Source organism: Ceratotherium simum, chromosome 5, assembly GCF_057802395.1.
Source record: "Ceratotherium simum simum isolate JZ-2026a chromosome 5, ASM5780239v1, whole genome shotgun sequence".
Lineage (NCBI taxonomy): Eukaryota > Metazoa > Chordata > Mammalia > Perissodactyla > Rhinocerotidae > Ceratotherium > Ceratotherium simum.
Window position 1 is genome coordinate 92,143,220 of NC_141904.1, and position 12,634 is coordinate 92,155,853.

Genomic DNA, 12,634 nt, shown 5'->3' on the forward strand with positions numbered 1-12,634 from the left:
TATTTATTATAAATCACAATATCACAAGAATGTTAGTTAATATAATGTAAATATATTTAAAAATATACGTTATATCCAGGTAGGGTTTATCTCAGGAATTCAAGGAGGGCTCAACATTAGAAAATATATTAATGTTATTTATGATTTATTAAAGGAGAAAAATCATATTATTATCTCAATAGATATAGAGAAATCATTGATAAAATTCATCACCTTTTTATAATGATAATAATTACCACAACAAAAATAATAATAAGACTTCCTGACAAGCTAGGAATAGAAGGGAACTTCCTTACCTTGGTAAAGGCTATACACCAAAACACTACTTTGCAGAAACTTGAGGTGCGTTCTCTTCAAGACTGGAAACAAGGCAGGGATGCCCCAGTCATCACTAGTTTTAACTTGGAACTCGAGGGCTGGGCCAACACTGTGAGGAAAGAAGCAGACATAAGAGGGGTGAGAAGTGTAAAGAGAAGAGATAAAACTGTCATTACGTCTACATATAACTAAATATGTATGTTATTTTATTTATATATATGTATTACATGTCATTTATTTATTTTAATATGTCATATATTAAAAACAAAAGCATCAAAGACAAACACCACATGATCTCACTCATATGTGAAATATAAACCAACACACAGACAGAGAGAACTGTATGGTGGTTACCAGGGGCAAGGGGGTTGGCAGGTGGGCACAAGGGGTGAAGGGAGGCATTTATATGGTGACTGACAAACAATAATATACAACCGAAATTTCACAATGTTATAAACTATCAAGACATCAACAAAAAAAAATGCATCAAATACAAACCTTGAAATCTAATAAGAATTCAGCAAGGTTGCTGGATACAAGATCAATTTATAAAACTCAATGGTTTTTTAACCACACCAATTAGAAAATATAATAAATTGGATATTTATAACAGCAACAGAATGTGTGGTATCTAGGAATTGCCTTAGCAAAGAGTACATAAAACTCTATGAGGAAATTTTTCTTTTCCCTCAGGAACATTTACCCTGAGCTAACATCTGCTGCCAATCTTCCTCTATTTTGTATGTGAGCTGCCACTGCAGCATGGCGACTGACAGACAAGTGATGTAGGGCCATGCCCAGGAAATGAACCCAGGCTGCTGAAGTAGAGCACACCAAACTTAACCACTAGGCCACCGGGGCTGACCCAGTGAGTAAAATTTTAAATGAGATTTTGAAAAATGACCTGAAAAAAATGGAGGGAGGGGCCGGCCCAGTGCCGTAGTGGTTAGGTTCATGCACTCTGCTTCAGTGGCCCAGGGTTCGCAGGTTCGGAACCTGGGCGCAGACCTATGCACCATTCGTCAAGCCATGCTGTGGCAACGTCTCATATATAAAATAGAGGAAGATGGGCACAGATATTAGCTCAGCGCTAATCTTCCTCAGCAAAAAGAGGAAGATTGGCAACAGATGTTAGCTCAGGGCTGATCTTCCTCACCACACACACAAAAAAATGGAGGGCCATTTAGTGTTGTTGAATGGGGGTGACAATATTATAAAGATGTCAGGTATCCCCAAATTAATAAAATGCCATGCACTTTTGTAGATGGTGGTAGTGGGTGTCTAATTTTATGTTTATCCGTATTTACCATATACAGAGGTAGTTTCCAGAAGGATTAAAAAACCTAAAAGTGAGGAGTAAAGCCATAAGTGAAGAGAAGACAATGTAGGAGAATTGTGGCATTGGGGCGGGAAGGACTTCTTAAACAAAGCCCCAAAGTAAAAATCATAAGGCAAAGTGGGCAAATTTGTTTACATCAAAATCAAGGATTCCTGCTCAACAAAGGACACTTCGGGGAAAGTTAACAGGCAAGTGACAGACTGGCACAAGATATCTGCAATGTCTGAAACGGAAAAGGGATTAATATCTAGTGTAACGTATACAGACAGAGGTATATCCCTGTAAATCAACAAGGAAAAGACTACGACTCAAAAAAGCAGGCAAATGGTTAGAACAGGCAAAAGACCAAGAAGCTCCAAAGGCTAACAGGCGTGTGAGGAGAACATCTTGTTTATTAGAACAACGCAAAGTAAAACTATGGTGGACCACTGTAGCCTGGTAGATGGGCAAAAATTAACAAGCTGGGCAGTGCCCAAAGTTGGCAGTGCCTCTTGCCTGGGATGGTGCAGCCGGTACAGACCAAGGGGGGCTTCTGCAAATTAAGCTCATACCCGCTCTGAAGACCCCGCGACCCTGGACAAGATCTTGTGTGGCCCGTGTTGCGTGAGGAGCAGGAAGCAGCCAATGGGTCCATGTGGGGATGACTAGATGAGAAAACTGGCAGGAACACGCCATGTGACAGATGACTCGCCAGTCAGACCCCAGGGCATTGAGGAAGGACCCTAAAGCAGCAGGAGTGAAAAATAGGACCAGAATGAGCTCTAGAGCTCCTTGCTCAGTGTGGGCCTCAGCCCAGGACCTGCGGCATCAGCGTCACCCCGCAGCCTATTAGAAATTCACCCAACCTGCTGAATCAGACCCTGCCTTTTAACAAGGCCCCAAGGTTAAGCAAAAACGTGAGGGTCCCGTGACTGACCAGATGTCGCCCCTTCCCAGAAAGCCACTGGAACCAGAACACTCAGGGATCAGTGCAGGAGTAAAGGGTTCCCCAGCAGGCTGGGGCTGGGAAGCCCATGTGGGCACTCACAGAAGACAAAGCAAAAAGGGGCCTGTATCTGCTCTCTGACGCTGGGAAACTGGTTACTATCCAGGACGCGAGCCTGGGGGCACACCTCCTGCTGCATCCAGAAGACTTGCTAGGTGGTTTAAAGGACATCTCTCCTTGCCTGGCCCCCAGAAATTTGGGTCTGCTCCACTGGGTTTATAGGACGGCCAGTGCTGAGGAAGCAAGCAGCAGAGAGCCCTCTGCCTGGACGTATGTTGTCACCAGGGCAGGGGAGGGCAGGGGGTGGGGCTGAGGGGAACCGGCCTCTTTCCTTTAGTTATCACTCTCTTTCTCTGGTACCGGGGGAGTGGACACATTCCTAATTTCCATAAGTGATTTTCCCTCTGTTTGGCATTCAGGTGGAAGCCCAGTTCATCCCACTCCTGGTCGGAGGCTCTGCGGCACGGGGAGCCTCTCCCTTTAGCGCCTCCCTCTTCTCTCCTCCTCTCCCCAAGGGCAATGCTTCTAATATGCCCAAGGAAGATCCTCTTTGTGTGTATCTCATTGTTCTGTGGGTGTGTGTTTTTACTTTATGTAAACTTTAAAACCATTTCCTTCAGATCCTGAAACAGACAACGTTGAGTTTCCAAATGGAATGGTATGAAATGCATTTATTGATTTGGAGAGGATTAATTTTATGATAACGAGGCTTCCCAGCCCCTGTCCTGGTGTCTCTACACCCTTTCCCTAGACAAGTGGATTCTTGCCCCAAATCTCAGTTGTACCCCTGACCTCATGCCTTTTCACAGCTGCCCACGACGTCGCTGCCTCCCCGGGTCAAAGGTGGAGCCCCCCCATCTCCCTGTAGATCTGGCCATCCTTGCTCCCTGTCTGCTTGTCCAGACTAGTCCCAATTCCTGTTGGTAGTTTCCCTCTAATGGGCCCTTAGACTCTGCTGTTACTCCTGCCCTAGTTCCCTCTCCTTAGCCCAGGTAATGTTTTTGAAATGCAAAATCACCTGTCCCCTTGGGCTGAAGTGCCTTCACTGGCTTCCTTCTGCCCTCAGGAGTCAATTCTGAGGCAGCTTCCAGCCCCCTGCCTTTTTCCTTCTCTTGGAACTGGTGCCCTCAGCCCAGCCCTGGCTCCGGGTCAGGGTCTCAGCTCTCACAATGGGTGTGTGGCTGGGATGGCCCCCTGCCTTGGGCATAGGGTCACAGGGCTGCCCACCAATGTCACCTTCACCTCAGGTCGGCTTCCGCCAGCCTGTCTCCTCCTCTCCCCTCCTCCCTTTGTCCCTGGGGGCGGGACCTCCTGTGCAGAGGCCCGTCCAGCTGCCTCACCCAAGGTGAGCTAGCACCGCTTCTGCCTAATCCAGCCCCCTTTACTCCTCACCTCTCCCCACCATAGCTCTCTTCTGGGGGCATTTGAACATCCCATTCGCCGCCCCTTGGTCCTCCCTGCGCTGTCCCGCTTGGTGCCGGCCCAGCGCTCTCCTCAGAGCCAAGTCCCTGCTACGCACGGAGTCTGCTCGGGACCTTGGTTGTCCCCACATGGAACGCAGGGGCCCTGGGGGCTGGTTTGCAGCCCACCCGTCCGCTCTCTTCTGCCCTAATGGATCTCCACGGACGGACCGACTTCCATCACCAAGGAGCCTCCCACTGGAGTCAGAATTGCCTTTTCAGTTAACAGTTCATCTTGGACGTGGGGGCAGAATAGCTGGGCCAAAGGGAACAGACGTCTTACATTTGCGAGTAGTTTCCGAATTGCTCTCCCTGAAGGTTGTACCCGGTTCCTGCCCCCGACTACGCACGTGAATGGGTTTCTCCACACCTCAGAGCCCACTGTTACATTCTTGATTGGACAGTCAGACCAAGGAAAACTACATCGCAGTCTTACCTTGACTTTGTTTCTCTGATTACTCTCGAAGGTGACAGGATTCTCGTGTGCTTACTGGCCTTCCCAAGTCTTCCCCTGTGACTGGGCTCTACACAGCTTTGGTTTTTCTTTTGCTTTTCTGTTTCTGGTTTTCCTTTGATTTATTATTATTATTATTCGGCATAGAGATGTTTTTAAATTTTTTTGTCATCACATCAGTTTACCTTTAGTGGTCTCTGCCCTTGGTGATATGGCCAGGAGAGCCTTCCTACCGTGTGCACGCTTCTACTTTTCAGATTGTCTGTCTCTGGATAGTTTTGCAGGAAGACCCGTCCCACTGAGTTCTGAACCTGCAGCGGTTCACCTCTCAGACACGCAGATGTGAGAGGGTGATTCTGTCCCTGGTTCCTGAACTGGATTTCTACCCTCTGCCCCGTGCTGCGGGAGTGGGAGCTTAGAGGGCTTGGCCATTTGGGGTTTCCCAGCCCACACCCTGCCGACGTCCTTCCCATGCTCGTCCTCCGAGCCCTGGACCGTGTCCCTCGTCCTGCTGGCCCTGCCCCTCCCAGCAGCCACTGTCCCCGGTCAGGCCCAGGACTGCGTCTCACCACCACCCATCCCTTCAAGTTCAACCCCTGCCCCCACTGCCTGTCTTTCCGGATCGCTCTCTTTAGCCCGTGGATCCCAATACTTCTTCCAGCCACCTGGGGTCTTCATCTGTCCACCCCCAGCCTTCTCCGTCCCCTTCCATCTCCATGCTCACCTCCCTCCTTCCTGCGCAGATTCATTGCTCCTTGGCAGCAGCTTCTGTCCCCTGGCTTCTTCCTCATACTCACTTGGCAAACCCTGCCCCTACCCCTCTGCCGCCCCATCTCCTCCCACTCCCCCTTCCCTCTACCCCACTCCCTTCCCCTGCCTCATCTCCTCCTCTCCCCACTCCCTCACCCTTGGACCCCCGCCTCATCTCCTCCTCTCCCCACTCCCTCACCCTTGGACCCCCGCCTCATCTCCTCCTCTCCCCACTCCCCCTCACCCTTGGACCCCAGCCTCATCTCCTCCTCTCCCCACTCCCCTCACCCTTGGACCCCCAGCCTCATCTCCTCCTCTCCCCCACTCCCCCTCACCCTTGGTCCCCAGCCTCATCTCCTCCACTCCCACTCCCCCTCACCCTTGGACCCCCTGCCTCATTACCTCCTCTCCCCCACTCCCCTCACCTTTGGACCCCCGCCTCATCTCCCTCCCACTCCCCTTCCTCTACCCCACTCCCTTCCCCTGCCTCATCTCCTCCTCTCCCCACTCCCTCACCCTTGGACCCCTGCCTCATCTCCTCCTCTCCCCACTCCCCTCACCCTTGGACCCCCTGCCTCATCTCCTGCTCTTCCTCACTGCCTAGTGAGTCTTTCCAAGCCTCAGTTTCCTCGCCTGTCATTTTGGCACAGTAACACTAATACACTCATAGAAGCCTAGACAACTTACATAAGCTGAGGTGCTCCCAGAACGCTGCCCTCCTCCTCTCCCTGCTGACCGCAGGGTGTAGTAGAAGGTTCCAGACCCCCCCTCAGAATGACCAGGGCTCTCCTGGCCACCTGAGTGCCCTTCCCTGAGCCGGCCCATGTCGCCCTCATTTTTTTCGCCCTCTGTCTCCACCACAGAAAGCTGAATGAGGTGTGTTTTCTGGAGTGGAAATGCCGCTGGCGGAGCCTCGTTTCAGTCTGGCACCAGTTGGCGACAGAGCCAGCTCTCCACAGGGCTCCTGACTTCCGGCGGCCAGGCACCGTGAAGACGCAGGCCTCTGGTCCTGCTCCAGCCGCCCTGCCCCCATCCTTGGGCTTTCAGGGGCTGCCCAGGCGCCAGCCCTTAGGTCTTTAGGGCTGCAACAAGGAATCCCTCTGGCTTATTTCCTTCCCGTGTGGGACTTTCACGTCCAGGTGCCTCCACCTGCTCACACACCATGTGGGAGAATCCCAGCCTTTCTCCCTGGATGGGTGTCCAGGCTCCAACCAGCTCAGGCCCCTGGAACTTCAAGGAGGCCAACCTCTGGGTAATTTATCCCAGTGTAAAATTCCCTCCCCGTCACACACCCAGTCCCTGAACTCAGTAGTCTGGCATCAGACAACTCCCTCTAGCCCAGAGCTCATACCTGTACTGCATCCCCCAGCTTGGACTCCAGCAGCAGGCCTGCCCCCTGCCCTCCCTGCAAAGCTTGCCATTGACTCTTTGGGGTTAATGAAGTCCCCAGGCATGTCCCCACCAGTATTCAAGGATGGGGGTTCTGGTGAAGATCCAAGGAGAGTCCCCAAGAGTTCTGACGGAGACAAGCACTGGGTCCATGAAGTCCTGGGGTCACCACCGCTAGGAAGAGGGAAGGAAGACATGTAGAAGTCAAAGGGGGACTTTTCTCTCTTGCTTCCAGGCCTTTGCACATGCTGGTCCATCTACTTGGAATGCCTTTCCCATCCCTACCACATCTGGCCTATCTGGCCTTCTAGAATCCACTTAGGACTTTCCTCTAGGAAACCTCCCTCATCTCTCCCTGACTGGCTGAGAGGCCTCGTGTCCACCTCTTATTGATCACATGGAGCCTCAACATTTTGTTCTGAATAATGACGCCCCTCTGAGTCTCCCCGGATTAGGTGAGAGATCCAAGGAAGAGAAAGCTCATATTGTTTATGAGCTCGTCTATTACCTTACACCAAGTGGCTGGGTGGATTTTCACCAGATTCAGAGGGCGTATTTAGGAAGGCCCGAGTTAAAATAGAGGCTACAAGACTCATCCAGGGCTCATTCAGTTGGGCCCTGGGAGAAACCCCTGGGGCAGCTGAATCTGAGCCTTGGTGACTGCTCATCCCGACAGTGGCGCTTTCTTGGCAGGGCGTGGGGGGCTGACCAGAGATGCTGGTTTGAAGGTGAAATGGAGTCGCCTTTCACCTGGGCGACTGTATGTCCATGACCCCCTGGGGCCAGGGCCCAGGTTCATTCATCTCTGTGGTGATAGAGCCCGGCCACTCCAGGATACCCCACAGGGCTCTTAGCAAGCACTTATCGGGTCCTAGACACTCAATAAAAGTTACATATTGTTCCTGTTATTGTTGCTCTGTGAGACCTGTGGGGACGGGGGGATCTGTGGGTCTTTGGGTCTATCCGTGTTCAGCACCCTTTTCCTCTTCTCCCTACTTCCTGTGTGTTCAGACCCCCGCTCTGCCTGAGCGCCTGCTGTGTGCAGGTTCTGGGCTGGGAGGGGAGGACAGGAGGGGCTCGTCTCTGGGACCCGGTCTCATGGGGATGGGCAGGAGGAGGAGTGAGGGCCTGTCTCCCCGGGGGACTGGCCCTGCTCCGCCTCCTGGTCCAGTTAGGGACTGCGGTGAAGGCTCTTTTCTGAAGAGTATCTCAGACTCAGCCTGTGAAAGCTGAACTCAGAATCCTCCCCAGTCCCTGCTGCTCCTCCGTCGTCCCACGGCTGTGCACGCCAGGTCCAGAGTCAACCTTGGGCCTCCCCGCCACCCCCATGTCCAATCCAACAGCTGGTCTCCTTGAATCTCCTCCAAAAGCATATCTGACATTTGTCTCTCATTTCCATCCAGCAAGCATGATGACTATAATATAAATATTAATATTATAACATAAAAGGAAGAGATAAAGTCATTATTATTTGTCAGTGATACGGCAGAGCAGCTAACTGTCTCCTAACACGTCTTCTCCTTTCATGGTCCTCAGACCTTGCATTTGTGGCTGGGCACATGGCCACCTAGGGGAGCGGCCAGACTTTCCGCCTGCCTCGCGGCGGGTGTGGCTGCATAGGGCTAGCACAATGACCTAAGCAGACTCATCCAGTGGCAGCTTCCAAGGACCTTCCTTAAAGACATACCCCTTGACTTCCTCCTCCGTCCTGCAGTCTGGAACACGCTTGATGGCTGGAGCTGCCCACCGTGGACCCGTGGACTACGAAGACCAGGCCCCACCCCAGTAAGGGTGACAGGTGAGCTGGAGGGGCGTGGTGAGGTGTGGAGAGCACCGCCATGCGCTTAGTCTCACCTCTGTGTCTGTCTAGGCGCCGCTGCTCCAGTCCTGATCCAGAGAATCAGGTGAAAAGCTACTTATAATTAATTGAAGGTCCTTGGTTAAGTGGCTGAAGACAATAGAAATAATCAAAATCAATAGCTTTCCTATAGAAGATAGATCGCCAGTTAGATGCTATCTTTGAAGACCACATTGACATTTGCTGTAGAAAATATAATGTGAAAATGGAACAGATCATTACGAGTGACGTCAGAGGCCGGGGAGCCGCTTCGTTATGCATGATGGGCTGAGAACTTGTCGCCTCTCCCTTTGCCCACTAAATCCACAAACTGATTTAAAATATGTATGAAAATGATCTAACAGAGCCACACTCCAAAACAAGAACACTTGGTGAGCCAGAAAACGTGCTGATTCCCTGAAAGCAAGACAAAGACTGCATCAGGCTGAAGACGGAAGCAGCCTGCAGGTGGGTGTGGCCTGAACATCGCGTGATGAAGACGTGCTCACTCGCGGAGAGCCGTCACCACAGAGGGAAACAGCAGACTGAACTAACGTGAGAACTTGACCTGAAGAGCCCGATTTAGCAGAACAATCAGAACAGGTATTATTTTATGATATTGGAAAATGAATATCCTCAGAGGTAAGGAAGGATAGCACTGTAAAAATAAGAATTATCGGGGCTGGCCCGGTGGCATAGTGGTTAAGTTCCTGGGTTCTGCTTCAGCAGCAAACCAGCCCGGGGTTTGCAGGTCCACATCCCAGGTGCGGATCTACGTACCGCTCATCAAGCCATGCTGTGGAGGTGTCCCATGTACAAAATAGAGAAAGATGGTCACAGATGTTAGCTCAGGCCTAATCTTCTTCACACACACAAAAAAGAATTACCAGTTATGAAAAAGAACTAATTAGGCATTTTGGAAATAAAAAAAAAAATATGGTTATTGAAAAAAGAAAGGGTTCACCCATGGGCTGCACAGCAGAGGAGAGGGCACTGGGCAGCAAATTCGGCCGGGGGAGGAGGAGAGACGCCAGGGTCCTGGGAAAGGCCTGCTGTGCTCCAGCCTCATGCCCGGTCAACAGCATCCATCTTCTGCTTCTGGTCTGAGCTCTGGACTGGTCAGGGGGCTTGCTGGCGTACAGCAGAAGCCAGCTCCGGCAGACTTAGCAGGAGAGGAACTTCGTGAAGTTCCTGGAGTATGGGGCAGCCAGGCATGGGAAGCAGCCGGGCCCCAGTCTGCGCCTCCAGGAGATCCAGCCAGGACGGGTCCTCCTCCCTTTCTCGTTCTCATGGGAAAGTGGTCCTCCTCCAGGCAAAGCTTCTCCTGCTCTCTTCCCTCTCGCTATTAGGATGTGGAATGAGTGAATAACTCCTTCCCTCTCCTGCCTGCTCCTGTTGGCTTCTTCCCAGCAGTAGAAACACTCCCCAGGCCTTTCCTTGGGAAAACCATCCAGCCTCCATCCCCTTCTCCTTAACCTCCAGGCATTACTCTCCTGCTCGCAGCCAGCAGCTTGAAAGCATCACCTGGTGTCTCTCTGGAGAGTCCTCCCCCCTCAGCCTGCCCCATCCCCACCCTCTAGAGGTGACTTCCTTGGCTAGACTGGAGCCAGGGACTGAGGGCTGCTGGGATCCAGACTCGCCTGCTTTGTCGCTCCTGGGGATCCGCACCCAGGGAGACAACCCCCGCATGTGCCCCCCACAGAATCCACTTGTACAGAAGCTCCACACTCCTGCTCGTCCTACTGAATACAGCATCTTGAACACAGAAGAGGAAATGCTGGGGCAAAGGGTTTGCAAGTTTTGTTTTGATAGATCTGGCTTCCCCAAAGCTTGTAGCGACTGATGTCCACTGAATGTGCATATATCCACACCTGTTTTGGGACTTTGCACACCTAATCGGTGAAAACGTTAGACCAACCCTCTTTCCATTTGATTTTTACAATTATTAGTGAGGTGGAACATGTCATCATTTGTCTAGGATTATGTTTTTCTGTTATTCGTGCACACAAGTTGAGGATATCTTTTTCAGTGAATTGTTCCTTTTCTTAACATGTACCGACCCTCACTAACCTCCTCATACTATTCTGTTGGCCTAAAGTCTGTTTTGATTGACGTGGAAGATAGTCATACATCGGATCAGATTCTAGGGGTGGGACTCAGGCCTCACAGTTCTTATGGCTCCCAGGTGACTCCAGGGTGCAGCGGGAGGTCGCTGGGCGGCGCCCCCCCCGGCCCAGCTGAGCACTGCATTGTGAGTCTTCTGATGAACGTGCATCAGTCCGAGGGCCCTTCCTCTTCCACCCCACCTTCTCTCCCACACCATTTCCAGCCCCCCCAGTGTTGTCCCTCCTCTCTCCCCTCCTCTGTTACAAGTTCTGTCTCCACACTAGGATGGACTTTCTCCATGCATGTAGCCCCTTCCTATCTACACATCACTTATCTTTGCTTTTCCACCCCTCCCATCACACCAGGACCTTCATATTATTGATAAATAGCAATCTTCACTGGGCACGTGCTCTGGGCCGAGCATTCTGAAAGCCTTCACTCACACCCCTCTCACCTTCAGAGGTAGGGAGGGTCCCTCTTTTATAGATAAGGAAATTGAGACCCTGAAAGGTAAGTCGCTCAAAGCCCCTCCCCAGCCTCTCGAGGGAGTGCCGCCTCTGAGTTAGGCTCCAGCCCCTCCAGATCTGGTGGGGTCCTCCCAGCCTGTTCACCATGAACATCTCCAGAGGGGAGACTCCAGGCAGCGAGACAAAGGAACGAACCTCCGGGTGTGTGGTATTAGTCTGCTCGGCTGCACAACAAAAATACCACAGACGCTTATTCTCTCACAGGTCTGGAGGCCGGAAGTCCCAGAGCGAGGGGCCAACATGGTGGAGTTCTGGTGAGAGCTCTCCCTGTGGGTTGCAGACAACCGGGCGCTCTTCCTGCTGCTGGGGCCCTCACGTGCCCTCTTCCTTGTGCACACGTGGAGAGAGAGCAGGGCTCTCTGATGTCCCGCCTTGTCAGGAGCAGGGCCCCACCCTGATGACCCCATGAGGCCTTGATTACTTCCTCAGAGGCCTCGTAGTATTCAAACACCGCTGGGGGTTAGGCTTCCACATATGAACTTAGGGGACGTGGACAAGCAGTCCATAGCAGCGCAAGCACGCTGTGTGTCTCAGAGCAGGAAGGCCTGTCTGGCACTTCTCTGTCACCCCTGGTGTGAGCGTGGAGCCCGCCCCTCCCAGGTGCTGAGGAAGTTCCGGTTCCTGGGACAGGCGGAAGTTTCAGGCCTGTGGCACTCGCCACACGCAGCCTCCAGTGTTGGGTCAGTGAGCCCGGTGCCCCGCCCAGGGCCAGGCTGGCCAGGGCAGGCAGGGCGCCATCACCTGCTGGGTGTGGTTGCCTAACAGCCGCTTGACATCTGGGAGCTCTGGCTGTCCACCTGCACTAGGTCTGCTCTGGGTGTCCCTGCCTCACCTTCCAGGTCGGGCGATGACCTGCTTCTGGCCATGGCCCTCTCCTCCCCCTGCCCAGGTGTGATGACCTCAAAGCCCTGACTCCTCAGGCCTGATCAGGCTCCAGGTGGCCATGCCTCTCCAGCCAGCACACCTGGCCCTGAGCCCTCTCCCTGCCCAGATGGTGGCCCACCCGGCCCTGCTCCGACAGCCAGCTCCCAGACACAACTGCGCACTGCTGGCTGGCCGGGCATCTGCCAGGTGCTCTGCCTGTCTGAGCCCCGATCTCTCCAGGAAAATGGGGAACAGCTGCATCAGCCCCACAGAACTGAGCCACGGGCTCTGAGTTGTGCCTGCAGGGTGCTCGGGCCAAGTGAGTGCCAGCTCTTCCCTCGTTATCCAGCGGCTCTGATCTCCGGTCTCACCTCTCCTCCGGGTGGAGGGACCCCCGGGGCCCCAGGGTTCTGATTCGCAGCAGCAGCGGCGGCAAAGGCAGCACGGCCTGCCGAGGAAGCCGGCAACGGGCTCTGCCAGGGGAAGCTAATGACTCCGGCCAGGCAATTATTTTTAATGAGTCCAACTCTCCCGCAGGCTATGAGGCCTGGGCGGGGGTCCTGCAGCCGCAGGAAAGGGGGACCGCTGGGGACTCCGGAGAAGGG